Here is a 13,526-nt window from a genome sequence, read left to right as displayed (position 1 = left end):
AAACACACAGAGGCTTATATTATTTACAAACTGTATGGTCCATGGCAGGCCTCTTGCTAGCTAGCTCTTACATCTTAAATTAACCCATAACTATTAATCTATGTATTGCCACATTTCCATGGCTTTACCATTACATGTTGCTCCTTGGGCGGTTGGCTTGCATCTATTCCCTTCTGTCTTTCTCTTCCTGTCCATCTGCTTGTATTTCCTGCCTACCTCTAAGGTGCCTTGCCATAGGCCAAAGGGCTTTATTTATCCACTAATCAGAGCAACACATATTCACAGTGTACAGAAAGACATCCCAAAGCACTTCCCCTTTTCTGTCTAATCAAAAAAGGTTTTAACTTTAACATAGTAAAATTACATATAATAGAACAGTTATCAAGCAAAAATTACAGTTACAATATCTAGTCTATTTATATTTGGCAAAATTAAAGAAAACATTCTATCTAGCCTATATTTGTGAGTCTAAAGTTTCATATCTAATTTATCTTTTATCATAGCCAAGGAAAATTATAATGATAACTATTTAATCTTCAACTACATCAAAGACCTCATAAGGATACAATATTACCTAAGTAAACAGGTAGTACACTGTATGCAACTTATAGGTAATACTATTTCCTTCTTGGGTCTCTGTGGGAGTTGAAGATTCAATAATTATATTTTTCCTTGCTAAGAAATTTCAGAAAATAAACTCACTAAGAGGTGTAAAGTGTATAAATTTGAAAGACATCATAAGATAGTTTTCTGTTGTTAATACAAGATAGGATAGAAAGTGAATTAGGTACATTTTGGACTCACCAAAATAGAATAGATAATGGAATATTTTTGTTGAATTTGTCAAATGCAAATGGACTAGACATTGTTGATGTATTTATTACTTGTATATATTGTATATAGTTATTTGTACTTATTGTATATAGTTTTTCTTATATTAGTTATAATTTTTTATTAGACAAAAAGGGGAAAGGTGGTGATATTTTATTTGTGCAACCCAATAAAATTTATCTGAGGATCAGAGGAAAAAGCCACAATATTAAACATAGAAGTCAGGCAGTGGTAGCACACGCCTTTAATCCCATCATTTGGGAGGCAGGGATCTGTCTGGATCACTGTGAGTTCAGGGCCACACTGGGAACAGAGCCAGGCATAGTAGCACATGCCTTAAATTCCAACACCAGTTAACCATAAAGGTTTGGAGGTCTGTACAGACAGACAGGAAGTGACAGAGCTGGGCAGGAAGAGGAAGTGATGTAGCTGGACAGAGAGAACAAATGAGACAGCAGAACAGAAAGGCATAGGCGTGGGTAGACAGGAAGTAGCTCTCTTTGGAAGCTGCGGGTCAGTAAGGTGAGGTTGGCTGTGGTTTGTCCTATTCCCCTGATCTCTTAGTTTTCACCCCAATAATCTGGCTCCAGGTTTTAATTAATAAGACTGTTTAGCAATTCATCTACAGTAAGATGTAAGTTCAAATGTGTCTGAAATTAAATTAACTCATCTTTCATAACATCATGGAAAGTGTATTGATTTAAAGCCTACATAATATTGAATTTTAGATATTATATTATTGAGATTTCTTTTTCTTTGAGACAGAGTCTATGTAGACCTGACTGGTCTGGAAATTGTTATGTAGTTGAGAATGGCCTTGAACTCATAGAGGTCTGCCTGCCTCTGCCTTCCCAGTGCTGGGACTAAAGTCATGTGCCACCACACCTGTTGAGCATTCATATTTAAATGCCGGTGTTATTTCTAGAGCTAGGTGTAACTGGAGTTTTCCTGCCTTGCCCACAGTCAGGACAAATCTTTGTCACCCGCCAGTCCCACAGCTGCTCAGACCCAACCAAGTAAACACAGAGACTTATATTGCTTTATAAACTGTATGGCTGTGGCAGGCTTCTTGCTAACTGTTCTTATATCTTAAATTAATCCATTCCCATAAATCTATACCTTGCCACATGGCTCGTGGCTTACCGGCATCTTCACATGCTGCTTGTCCTGGCGGCGGCTGGCAGTGACTCCTTCTGCCTTCCTGTTCTTTCTTTTCTCCTCTCTGTGAGTCCCGCCTATACTTCTTGCCTAGCCACAGGCCAATCAGTGTTTTACTTATTGACCAATCAGAGCAACAGATTTGACATACAGACCATCCACAGCAGCTAGGTTTCAAATCAACAGATTGTGTCATCTGTAAATAAATGTGGCCCAGTATACTACTTTACCCACAAATGCCTTCCTGTGGTTCATTGTACAACCTGTACTGGTGCTTTAGGCCACCGGCAAAATTATTTTATGTTTTCATTGTCATTCATAGTGGCCAAAACAATGACTGTTTACAATCATTAAACCCAGGCACCTAACTGACCCGCATGGAATCTCATCTCATCCGCTTGCTGTGGGTACATTTGCTCAGTCACTTTTAACGAAGGAGGAACCTGACATTTTAAATGGTTAAATAATTTGTTCTCGGTCACTCAGCTACCTATTCCTTGCAGTTACAGACCTATCTGCTTTTCACAGCTTCTCAGCCACTGATAACTTCAGCGTGTCCCAAAGTGTGCTGTTTGTCATGTTCCTCTGATGTCACAGGCAAAGGCCATTTCTTAACAGATAATGCATGTTAGAGAGAAACATGCCCAACACAGAAAACCTCTCCCTAACACTCCTGCTTAGAGCAAGCCTGCTAGAAATTAGTCCTATATTTCTGCTGTGTGTGTGTGTGTGTCTGTGTTTGTATGTGTGTATGTGTCTGTCTGTGTGTGTGTGTGTGTACATGTGCATCACATTCATGTGTGAGTGCAGGCATGCATGTGCCACAGCGCATATGTGGAGGTCAAAGGACAGATTCAGCCTCTCCATGTCTACCTTGTTGGAGACAGGATCTTTTTGTCATTCTTCCAATGCATTCGTCAGGCTAGCTGGCCCAAGGACTTCTGGGGAATCTCCTGACTCTTCCTCCCACCTCCCATCCAGAAGCTCTGGGAACACAGAACTGGTGCTGCGTGCCTCTCTATGGGTGGGGGATCCTCACTCAGATCTTCATTCCTGCACAGCAAGTACTGTCGTCCACTGGGACACCTCCCCACCTCACAGGCTCTCCCTCCCTCTTCCACTCAAGCGGGTTATGGCACTAGACGGGATGTTTTCCAAGTTCATCCATATCACTACAAAAGAACGAGCAGGGCCGAGCGGTGGTGGCGCACGCCTTTAATCCCAGCACTTGGGAGGCAGAAGCAGGAGGATCTTTGTGAGTTCGAGGCCAGCCTAGTCTACAGAGGGAGTTCCAGGAAAGGCGCAAAGCTACACAGAGAAACCCTGTCTCAAAACAAAACAAAACAACAAAATAATAAAAAGAAAGAGCAGCTAATAGTATTCCATTGCCTGTGGGTACCATATTTCCTATTCCTTTAGCAGATAATGGACGTGGTCTTAGGGTTACGATTGCTATAAAGCGACACCATGACCATGGCAACTCTTATAAAAGAAAACATTTACTTAGGTGGCTTACAGTTCCAGGGGTTTAGTCCATTACCATCATGGTGGGGAGCATGGCAGCATGCAGGCAGATGTGGGGCTGGAGAAGTAGCTGAGAGTTCCACATCTGGATATGCAGGCAGCAAGGAAGAGCACCTGGCTTGGATTTTTGAAACCTCAAAGCCCATCCCCAGTGACACATTTCCTCCAGCCAGGCCACACCTCCTCTCTTTCTCAAGTAGTGCCACTCCCTGATAACTAAGCATTCAAATACATGAACCATTCTTATTCCAACAACCACAGGCATGTAAGTGATTTATTTATATTTATTAGTTACTGTGAATAATGCAATGAGCATAGATGCTAGATGTCTCTTGAACAAACAAACTTCATCTTCTTTGGCTATTCCAGAAGTGCTGTTTCAGGATCACATGCTAGCTTTATTTCTAGTTTTCAGGGTCATTCTACTGTTTCTGGTAGTGACCAGGTTAGTTTGTACTCACTCTCACTATGTGCAAACATTCCTTTGGCTCCAACTCCTCCTTAGCATTCTTTAGCTGTTGTTCCTCCAGCTGGAACCAGTCAAACAGGTGTGAGGTGATATTGTCATTATGACTTGCACTTTTCTGATGGCTGGTGCTGTATTAAGTACTTTTTCATATACTTGTTAGCCACCTAGATGCTTTCTTTTGATAAACATCCGCTCAGATCTCTGGTTGATCATATGACTTTAAAACGTTGACAGAACTGTTAATAATCCAACTTTGCAAAACATCAAGAAGGTAGTGGGAAAATAACTAATGAGCAATGCTCAGCCAAATTTCCATGGACAGAAAGAAAATGAAAACTGGTGCACAGACACTGGAGTGGCCTTGATGACCTTGAACAAGCTGCAGGACACTACCACGCCAGGCTTTATTTGTTAATGAGACATTTCCTTAAACTTGGGGATCTTAAAGCTAAGTAAATGATCTCAGCGTTGGCTCACTTTTGTAATCTTACTTCATGTAGTCCCCAAGGGCAAAGAAATATGAACAGTGTCATGATACACTAACCAACCACAATACCTGTTGGAGACTAACAGTCAAAATACAGTTGTTTTATCATCCATCCTTGACTATATAATCAATGCATAGACACTACTTCAAATAGTCTGGAAAAACAGTGGTCAATGACTTATTTTTGATCCATATTGATAGAAGAAACTTGAGCCATATACAAAATGCACATCATGCCTTAGTTCAGGTGATTTTTCTCACTGATACCAAGTGTTTCTTAATGAAGGCTCACTGACTCACACGCTGGAGCAAGTGGTTACACTAGCCACAGATCAGCAACGGTACAGACCAGCATGCGGGGCGGCATCAGTTCAGAGCACAGTACATAGCTTTAAATATTCATAATGCAACATTTTCCTGGTTTGTAAGGTACCGAAAGTTGCCCAGAAATGAGAAAATGACAAATCAGGCCTTTTGAAGTGTTTTTTTCTTTTGAATACTCCATGGGGAAAAAAAAACTCCACAAGTCCAAAGTCAAAGGGAATTAGATAGTGAGGCTGAACCTAATTTCAAGTGTCAGCTTCTTCTTTAAAGTTGGTTTTGTGAGGAAGCTATCAGTGCTGCTGTAATTTGGATGTGAAATGTCCCTGGGCCCCTCCCACACCAGTGTAGGCTCATGTGTTAGACACTTGGTCACCAAGTTGTGGTGCTCTTTGGGAAAATTGTGCCTTTACAATGTCAAGACCATTAGAGGAAGTGGGTCACTAGGGCAGGCCTTGAGGCTTTAGAGGCCAGCACTACTTCCTGTTCACTCTCTCCTTTCCAACTGTATGTCATATGGCGATCACCTACCATGCTGGAATGTGTCCCCGGGAACTGTAAGCTGGAACAGCCTCCTCCCCTTAGAAGTGGCTTTTTATCAGGCATTTTTGTCACGGCAGGAGGCAGCTAACCCAGTACCTGTCCTTTGAGTACCCTGTCCTTGCATGATCTCTGTGGCTTTTATTTCATGAGATCAGGAGAACTCAATGAGTAATACGATCAAATTTGTAAGGGATCAATTCTAATTTTGTATAACAACAGTAAACCACAAACTCCATGAGTTCTGAAAACCATCTGCAGGGAAATCATGTCTAAAAATCTCAGGGTCCATGTGAGATTTGCTGGAAAGAAAGTATAGGATGGCTTCGAATGCTGTATTCACTCTCAAAGTTTCTGAAAATAGTGCTTTGATATTTTCAACTTGTTCTTCCTTTATTTCCAATAGGACCTATTTACTAACTAACATGCTTCTAAGACATTTATTGTTCTGATCCAGGGGTATATGTTTTCCCTTCAGATTAATACTCCTAAAGGTCATCTGGAGTAAGTTATACAGTGCCAAACACTATTAAAAACAAACAAAACAAAACACAACCTCACACTTTGGTAGGAAGTGTAAGCCAAAAGAAACACAATCAAAATGTAGTCTGTGCCAATAAGCCACACGTCACCAGCTAAATGTTCCACTAAACTCCTTCCCCTTTGGGACTTATTTCTATAGAGACCATCTCTCTGCTCCATAAATAAAACCAGAAGTTGCTAGGAGACAGTCTAGCTTCTCAAGACACAACTGTAGGGGTGCAGTGGTTTCATACCCAGCAGTAGAGAGAGCTAAAGCTATTCCTGATATACGTGATATTGTTATGAAACCTGGGTTCTCAGAATGTCTATTTTCCAGTCCTAAGAAGAGCAGGTGACGGAGCCTGGTGCAGTGGCACATACCTGTAATCTCAGCCTCCAAGGAGGCTCAGGCGGAAGACAGCATAAGCCTAAGAGTTCAAGGACAGCCTGGGCACCAAGCCAAGATACCCACCCACCCACCCACCCCCACCCCCGGCAAGAATCAACAAAAGTTGACTATGCATTTTCCTGTTCATCTGTAACAGCATTAAATTTGTGATTTAATCTTTTCCCACACTAGCGTTGTGTTTCTGCTTTTCTCTTTACTTGTTCCAAATGTATCATTTCTCTACCTTTGTTTAACGGGACCGATAAATTCTTATGAATTTTCAAAGGCTAATTACTGAAAACTTCTTCCCATCACATTATGGGTCCTATTGATCTTCTGAAATTTTCTGCAGGCCCCACAGTTGTTATTCTCAATTGGCAGGGGTTGGGGAATGGTGTGCACATGCACACGCACTTGTACCATCTATGAGTGTGCGTGTAAGGGCCAGAGGCTGACACTGCATGTCTTCCTTCCATTTCGAGAGAGACTGTCACTCAACCTGAGGCTCTCTCGTTTGGCTAAAGTGGCTGGACAGAAATCCACTAAGAACAGCCTGTCTCTGCCCTCAGGGCTGGGATTAAAGAGGCACACTACCTTGCTGGGATTTTACATGGATGCTGGCTACCTGAATTGAGGTCCTTGTCCATCCATCTTCCCCAGCTCCGTTGTATTTAATATTAACGTGGTCCCAAGCATTCCATGAAGTCGTTAAATACTGAAGCAACAATCTCCTCCATCCTTCCTTGGAATGCAGTGGTTGAGAAACCCACCTAGGCCTTTTCTCATCTGTCTAGTGGTGCTTTCGGCTTAGGGGAGGGACAGCTACAAACACACACAAATCTCACTCTTGATGAGGTAGACAAAGAGGGGGTGTTTCTTCTACATATAACACAAACTTTGGAGTGCCATTCCAAGCTTTTTCATTCTGCTCTACGATCCTTAGCTTTTTATCTTCTGGATTGCTATGTCAAGTTTCGTCATGGACAGAGAAGCTCAAGACATCACATCCTTTCCCAAGAGCCTCAAGAAAAGAAAAAGAGGGGGTTAAGAAACTGCTTTCATATGAAACCACTAAAGACCCCAGAGAATGAACACAATCCTGGGCAAAAACCCGACACTGGAGGGATTACCATTCCAGGTCATTAGAGATGTTATGGAGCCATAGTAATCAAAGCACAGTACTAGCATACAAGCAGACATGTAAGCCAAGGAAACAAAATCAAAGACCCAAACATATAACCTCAGCCACTTAATAGTTGACAAAGGTGCCAACAACATGCTAGGGAACAGAAAGCATCTTCGACAAATAGTACCAAGAAGCTGGATGTCCACATGCAGAAGGAGGAACTTAGACTAGACTCTATTGCTTTGCACAAAACTAACTCCAAATGGATCAAAACCTTAATATGAACCTGAAACATCAGAACGGATAGAGGAAAACATGGCTGCACCCTACATGACAAAGGCGTAGGAAAGGACTTTATTACAGGACTCTATTTGCCAAAGAATTAAGACCAACCATTGACAAGAGGGGCTTCTTAACACTAAAAAGTTTCTGCACAGCTAAAACAACAATCAACTAGGTAAAAAGGAAACCTACAGAATGGGAGAGAGTCTTTGGCTATACATCTAATGGAGGGTTAATATTCAGAATATACAAAGAACACACACATAACACACACACACACACACACACACACACACACACACACACACACACAGAGGAAAAACAAAAACAAAAACAAATGACCCATTTGAAATATAAGCCTGGGACCTGAACAGAGAGTTCTCAAATGAAGAAAAAAAAAATGGCCAAGAAGTATCTCAGAAAATGTTCATAGTCCCTAGCAATTAGGGAAACGAAAGTCAAACTGTCTTTGAGACTTCAACTTACCCCACTCAGAATGACAAATACCAACAAAACAGCCGACAAAAATGATGGAGAGATTGGGGTAAAAGAGAACTCTCACTCGCTGTTGGTGGGATCGCAAACTCGTACAGACACCATGGAAACCAGTGTGGAGAATTCTCAGAAAGCTAAAATAAACCTTCCATACGACCCAGCTGTACCACTCCTTCGTCATATGCCCAAAGGACTGCCCACTCCACAGATACTTGCTCAGTTATCATCAATGGATATGCTCTAGTCACAATTGCTAGGAAATGGAAACAACATAAACATCCTTCAGCAGATGGTTAGATAATGTAAACGTGGTACACAGGATTCCTTAAACACTATTTAGGTGTAAAGAAAAATGAAATCATGAACTTTGCAGGTAAGTGGATGAAATAGCGAAAAGATCATAGTGAGCGACGTTACCCAGACCTAGAAAGACAAATATCATGTGTTCTCATTCACCTGAGGCTCCTATCTCCAAATGTGAATACATATCCTGGATTACTACAGAAAGCAGGAAAGTGAAAAGGGACCACTGCCAGGGAAGGGGTGGGGAGTGAGAGGAACAGCAGGCCACAAGTGATCTGATTACAGAATTGGGAAGAAGGGAGGGTCTCTCATTAGGGAGGAGGAGAGAGAGAAATACAAAAGGAGGGAAGAGAGTAAAATAACAGCAGGAGGTCTGAAAAGGTCTTAAGGAGTCATATTAACTATGGGCTTAAAAATACGTTTATACTACACACGTCTGTGTATAAGTACGCATATATAGTTTACATGGAATTTTCACTACCTCCAAGAGCCAAAGACCATCTAACAAAAGCCCCAACAGTGAACACATTAAAAGACTTTTTTTGAGTCGTTGGCCAGTGAAGTAGTCTGAATGTAATTGGCCCCCATAAGCTCATAGTGACAGACCCCAACCCAGGGTACTACCTTCTCGAGGGGGCGCCCCAAGAACCCAGACTCCAATCCAGTTGATGCAACAGCAAGAGGTGTTTATTAATGCGGCTGTACAATCGGGCAAACTCTGCTCCAAAGAGCAAGAGTCGCGCCTATTGCAATCACATGGGTACTTTTAAAGGAAAAACCCACAAAAGCCATAAGATTACAATTCCCATACAATTTCGTTTCACAAGATCATGGTCTGGTCACAGAGTGGGTACAGTCACGTCCGCATGTACATTCTTCCCAAAACCTCAAGGGGGGTATCAGGGCGGGAGTGGAGTTTACACAAAGGTCACAGTGGTCCTTCCTAGAACACCTGCAACTATCCCAGTCACAGTTGAGCGCATCTCTTAACAGAGATCTCTTTACATTGTTATATTGTGGCAGGGGTGGTTGAATAATGGCTGAGTCAGGTTGCCCTAGGAATTAGTTTTCTTTTTAGTTCCTTATTCTCCTGGGGCTTGGGGGTGTAAGCCTGAAGGGTTAGGGTCTTTCAATAGGAAGTGACACTTTAGGATGTGTGGCCTTGTTGGAGGAAGTGTGTCACTGTGGAGGGGGGCTTTGAGGTCTCCTTTGCTCAAGCTTCACTCAGTGTGACACTCAGACCACTTCCTGCTGCCTGTGGGTCAAGATGTAGGACTCTCAGCTCCTTCTCCAGCACCATGTCTGCCTGCACAGCACCATATCCCACCACAACAATGGACTAAACCTCTGAAAATATAAGCAGCCCCAATGAAACGTTTACCTTTATAAAGGTTACAGTGGTCATGGTGTCTCTTCACAGCAATAGAAACCCTACCTAAGGCAGTCAGGGTTGTCCAAGAGGCTCCCAGAATATTACAGACTATTGCTATTTCCCTTGGTAGCCCCCCTCCCAGAGGTGGAAGGTAAGTCCCTACTGTGGAAGATCCCCTGCACTTCAGACACAGGGCCCAGAGGTTTTCTGAGCTGGAACTAACCTGAAAGCCTCCTCCTTGAGGGCTACCTTTCAGAGTATCAGAAGGCACCATGTAAGCTTCCAAATGAGGGAAGTAACCAATAGTCCTACCCAGTCATATTGTGTATGAATCACACCAATGGCCAGCATGGCATGATAATCCCAAGATGCAACAGTGGACATGCATACCTTGGCTGTAACTAACAGCTGTTTAATTGGACATGAGACCCACTGAACAAGAGGGAAACCACACCTCTACTGAAACTCTAGCCAAATACCCAGGATGATTGAAGTCACGGATAATAGACACAAAACTATAACCACCAAATTACTAAACCAGCATAATGCCCAACTACATTCTAAATATTTGTCCTTACACCCACAGATGTTCTCACCCCTCACCAAGGAAACGTCTCTGTACAACAGACAGAAACTATTATAGAAAACCGCAACCAACCCAAACTGCAAAGCGGTAGAGCCCAGTCCCAATGGATACGTCTACAAAACAACTCCCATGCCTAAGGCTCAGGGAATGTGACAGAAGAGGGACCGAAAGGTGGGAAGAGCCAGAGGAATAGGGAGTTTGAGACTGTGTCTCCTGGGAACACCAGAAGCTACACCCACAAAGTCTCACCAACATGGCTACCCAAATGTGAACTGAACAAGGACAATGATAGACACAGGGAAGCCCACCAGGCCTCAACCCTACAGAAAGAACCACAAGCAACTAAAGAATGCTGGGAATGGGGGAAAAAAAGCCTCTCTGAGGAAGAGCACATCCATTGGTTACCCAATACCAAATGGTCAGCCCTGAAAACATACACACAAGGAACCTTAAACAGACTGAAGAGGTTACATAGGAAACAGTAGGATACGGCTATCAGTTAATGCCTCCTATCCCTTTCCACAAGGGATGCCTGTGCTTGCCTAGTCTCCCCCTGAAGTAAGGGGGAAAGAGAACCTTCCATCCCTGGAGAGAAATGGCTGCCTCTGCTTAAAGTCTGGTCTCCGTCCACATCCACTCGGTTTGAGGACCCAGGTAAATCAAATCACCCTTCCCTCACTTTCAAATACAGCAGCGGCCCTGCAACTCCAGAAATAAATCATATTGAATGCTACACACCTGGCACCCACACCTTTTAAGACCATTTACTGTGGAAGATCTCCTAAGATTAACAGCATGTGCAAGAATACCAAATAGCTCAGTCTACGCACTTGGCATTTCAATGTACATCCCAGGCTGTGTCAGCCCCATCTCTTGAGAGGTTTCAGATGATTGCTTCTTGCTACTCTGTCCTGCCAAGCGATCTGAATGAAAATTCTAGAAGTTAAAAGTCAACTATCTGAAAATTTAAAATCCACCAAGCAGGACTGACAACAGAATACAGGAAAAAGATAATCAACTTGAGGATAGATAAATAGAATCTGTGTGGTGGCCCACTCGATAATCTCAGCACTCGGGAGGTGAGGGCAAAAGGGGCAGGAATTCAAAGTCATCCTCAGCTCTGCAGCAATTCCAAGCTACCCTGGGACACACGAGACCCTGTTTCCAATGTATGTGTGTGTGTGTGTGTGTGTGTGAAGGAGGAAGATGGATAAGAATAAATTATGAAATGTGAATATCATGGAGGAAATAAATCAACAAAAAAAGGATCAAAAGCACAAGTACCTTGTAGAACAATGTGAACTAATTAATATAATACAGGTCTCAGGAAAAAGTAAGGCTAGTCAGAAAAACGCATTTTAAGAAAAAAAAGCAAAGAGGTTTCCCAGATTCATCAAAAGCATTAACATAAATTTCATATATTCCAACCATGATAGCTAAAATGAAAAATCACACCTGGATATGTCATAGTCACACTGATGGAAACCAAAATAAAGAGCAAATATAAAGTGGCCAGGGCTGGGGGCTGGCAGTGTGCTGCACATGGCCGCTCCAAAGCAGTGCTGATTTATGTGAGGTAGATATAGAAGCTTCTTGAAGAAGAGTTAAGTCCTCAAGGAATTCACTTCCCATTTCTGCTTCCCTAGCTCAAGTCATGGGTTAATTCAAGACGTGTAACTCCGACACACACTTCCTCTAAATGGTAAAATATAAGAACACTGGAATCTTATGGCTTTGGTCACCTGGCTCTGATTCATTAGTTCTTCCTGATTAGACAGGAAGACACAACAGTTTGAGTAGTGTAACAAAAAGAAAAAGTGAGAAAATATTAAATAATGCAAGTTAATACCGGCACAATTCTAGCATCTTACATACTGTTAGACCCAATATAAAAATTAATCTTACACGAGAAAGTAAACATTAATAATTTTTCCAAAGAAATATCATATAAAACATTTTAAACCACCATATTCTATTTTGCAATGTCATAGGAAGACTTTTTTTGTTATAAAATCTAAAAGAAAAAAATTTATAAGACAAGTAAACACTGAAGTTTTATGGAGCCCAAAGGGAGACCGATATTCCACAAAATCTACAAGCTCTTTTATGGTCATAACAATATGAACAAGAACTTTAAATTGTATGCCTTCCTCGCTTTGACTATATAGTTAAATACACCAAGGAAAATATGCAACTTAAGACTTTTGCCGTCATCCCTTCAGTTATCATTAGAGGGGGAAAAATGAAAACTACTAACTCATTGAAATTTTTGTTATTTTAGATCTTTTTTTTTTTCTATGCAGCATGATTAATCAGTCCCAAAAGAATGCAAGTTTCAGTGGGTTTAACATTCCAACAAAACTTTAGCAAGGATGTAGGCTCGCCTTAAACTAGGTTTCTCAAAGTGGGGCTACTGATATCGGGGACCAGACGACTCTTAGGACGGATGGAGCGCTCCTGTACATGCAGTGCTGTGGAGCATCCTCTTAGCCTCATCCCTCTACAGAGAGGAAATCAAAATGCAGCAGTCAAAACTGTGTCCAAACACTTCCCAGTGTCCTCCAAGGGGCAAGGTCGGCCCTGCCTAAGAAGCCCTAGCTATATGGGCCATCAACATGCTACTTCTCCATGTTTATTCATTAAACAACAATCAAAAGGATGCCTGACTAGTAACTGACATTGAAAGTAATATCAGATGTCAACTGAAAAGTAATTTTCTTCATTCGGAGACAAAAGCTTCCAACTTTGAGTAATGTGAGATTTTTATTATTGTGTTAAATTTAAAATTTATTTATGCTTAATTGGTAGGTTTCTTTTTTTTTATTCAAATAATACCTACTTTTATTTTCTGTGATGTTTAATTCATCACTCATTCACCTATGAATAAACAGATCTGGATATGGCTAAACAAAACTAGGACTATTTTATCCAAACAAGTAGATACACTTCCCAGTCATAAAAAGATAGCCAGACTCCAGACTGTTCTAAGAGAAAGTTAACCTTTAGAGAGCACACTGTTTTCATATCATTTGAACAGTGTTCACAGTGTTAATAACATCCCTTTTTTTCCAAGACATGAGTATGTCTCAAGGGCAGTGAGAAACTGTAAAGAGAATGCTGTG

The 13,526-nt window shown here is 41.7% G+C and overlaps 1 protein-coding gene across 2 annotated transcripts in view; it reads right to left on the bottom strand.

Moving 5' to 3' along the window:
• Hecw2 (HECT, C2 and WW domain containing E3 ubiquitin protein ligase 2) overlaps positions 1-13,526 on the bottom strand; it is a 362,611-nt gene that overhangs the window by 193,353 nt on the left and 155,732 nt on the right. The window lies entirely within an intron of this gene.

This window comes from Peromyscus leucopus, chromosome 13, assembly GCF_004664715.2.
Source record: "Peromyscus leucopus breed LL Stock chromosome 13, UCI_PerLeu_2.1, whole genome shotgun sequence".
In the NCBI taxonomy this organism is placed as follows: domain Eukaryota; kingdom Metazoa; phylum Chordata; class Mammalia; order Rodentia; family Cricetidae; genus Peromyscus; species Peromyscus leucopus.
Note: the sequence above shows the minus strand (reverse complement) of the source record. Positions and strands in the feature narration are given on the sequence as shown.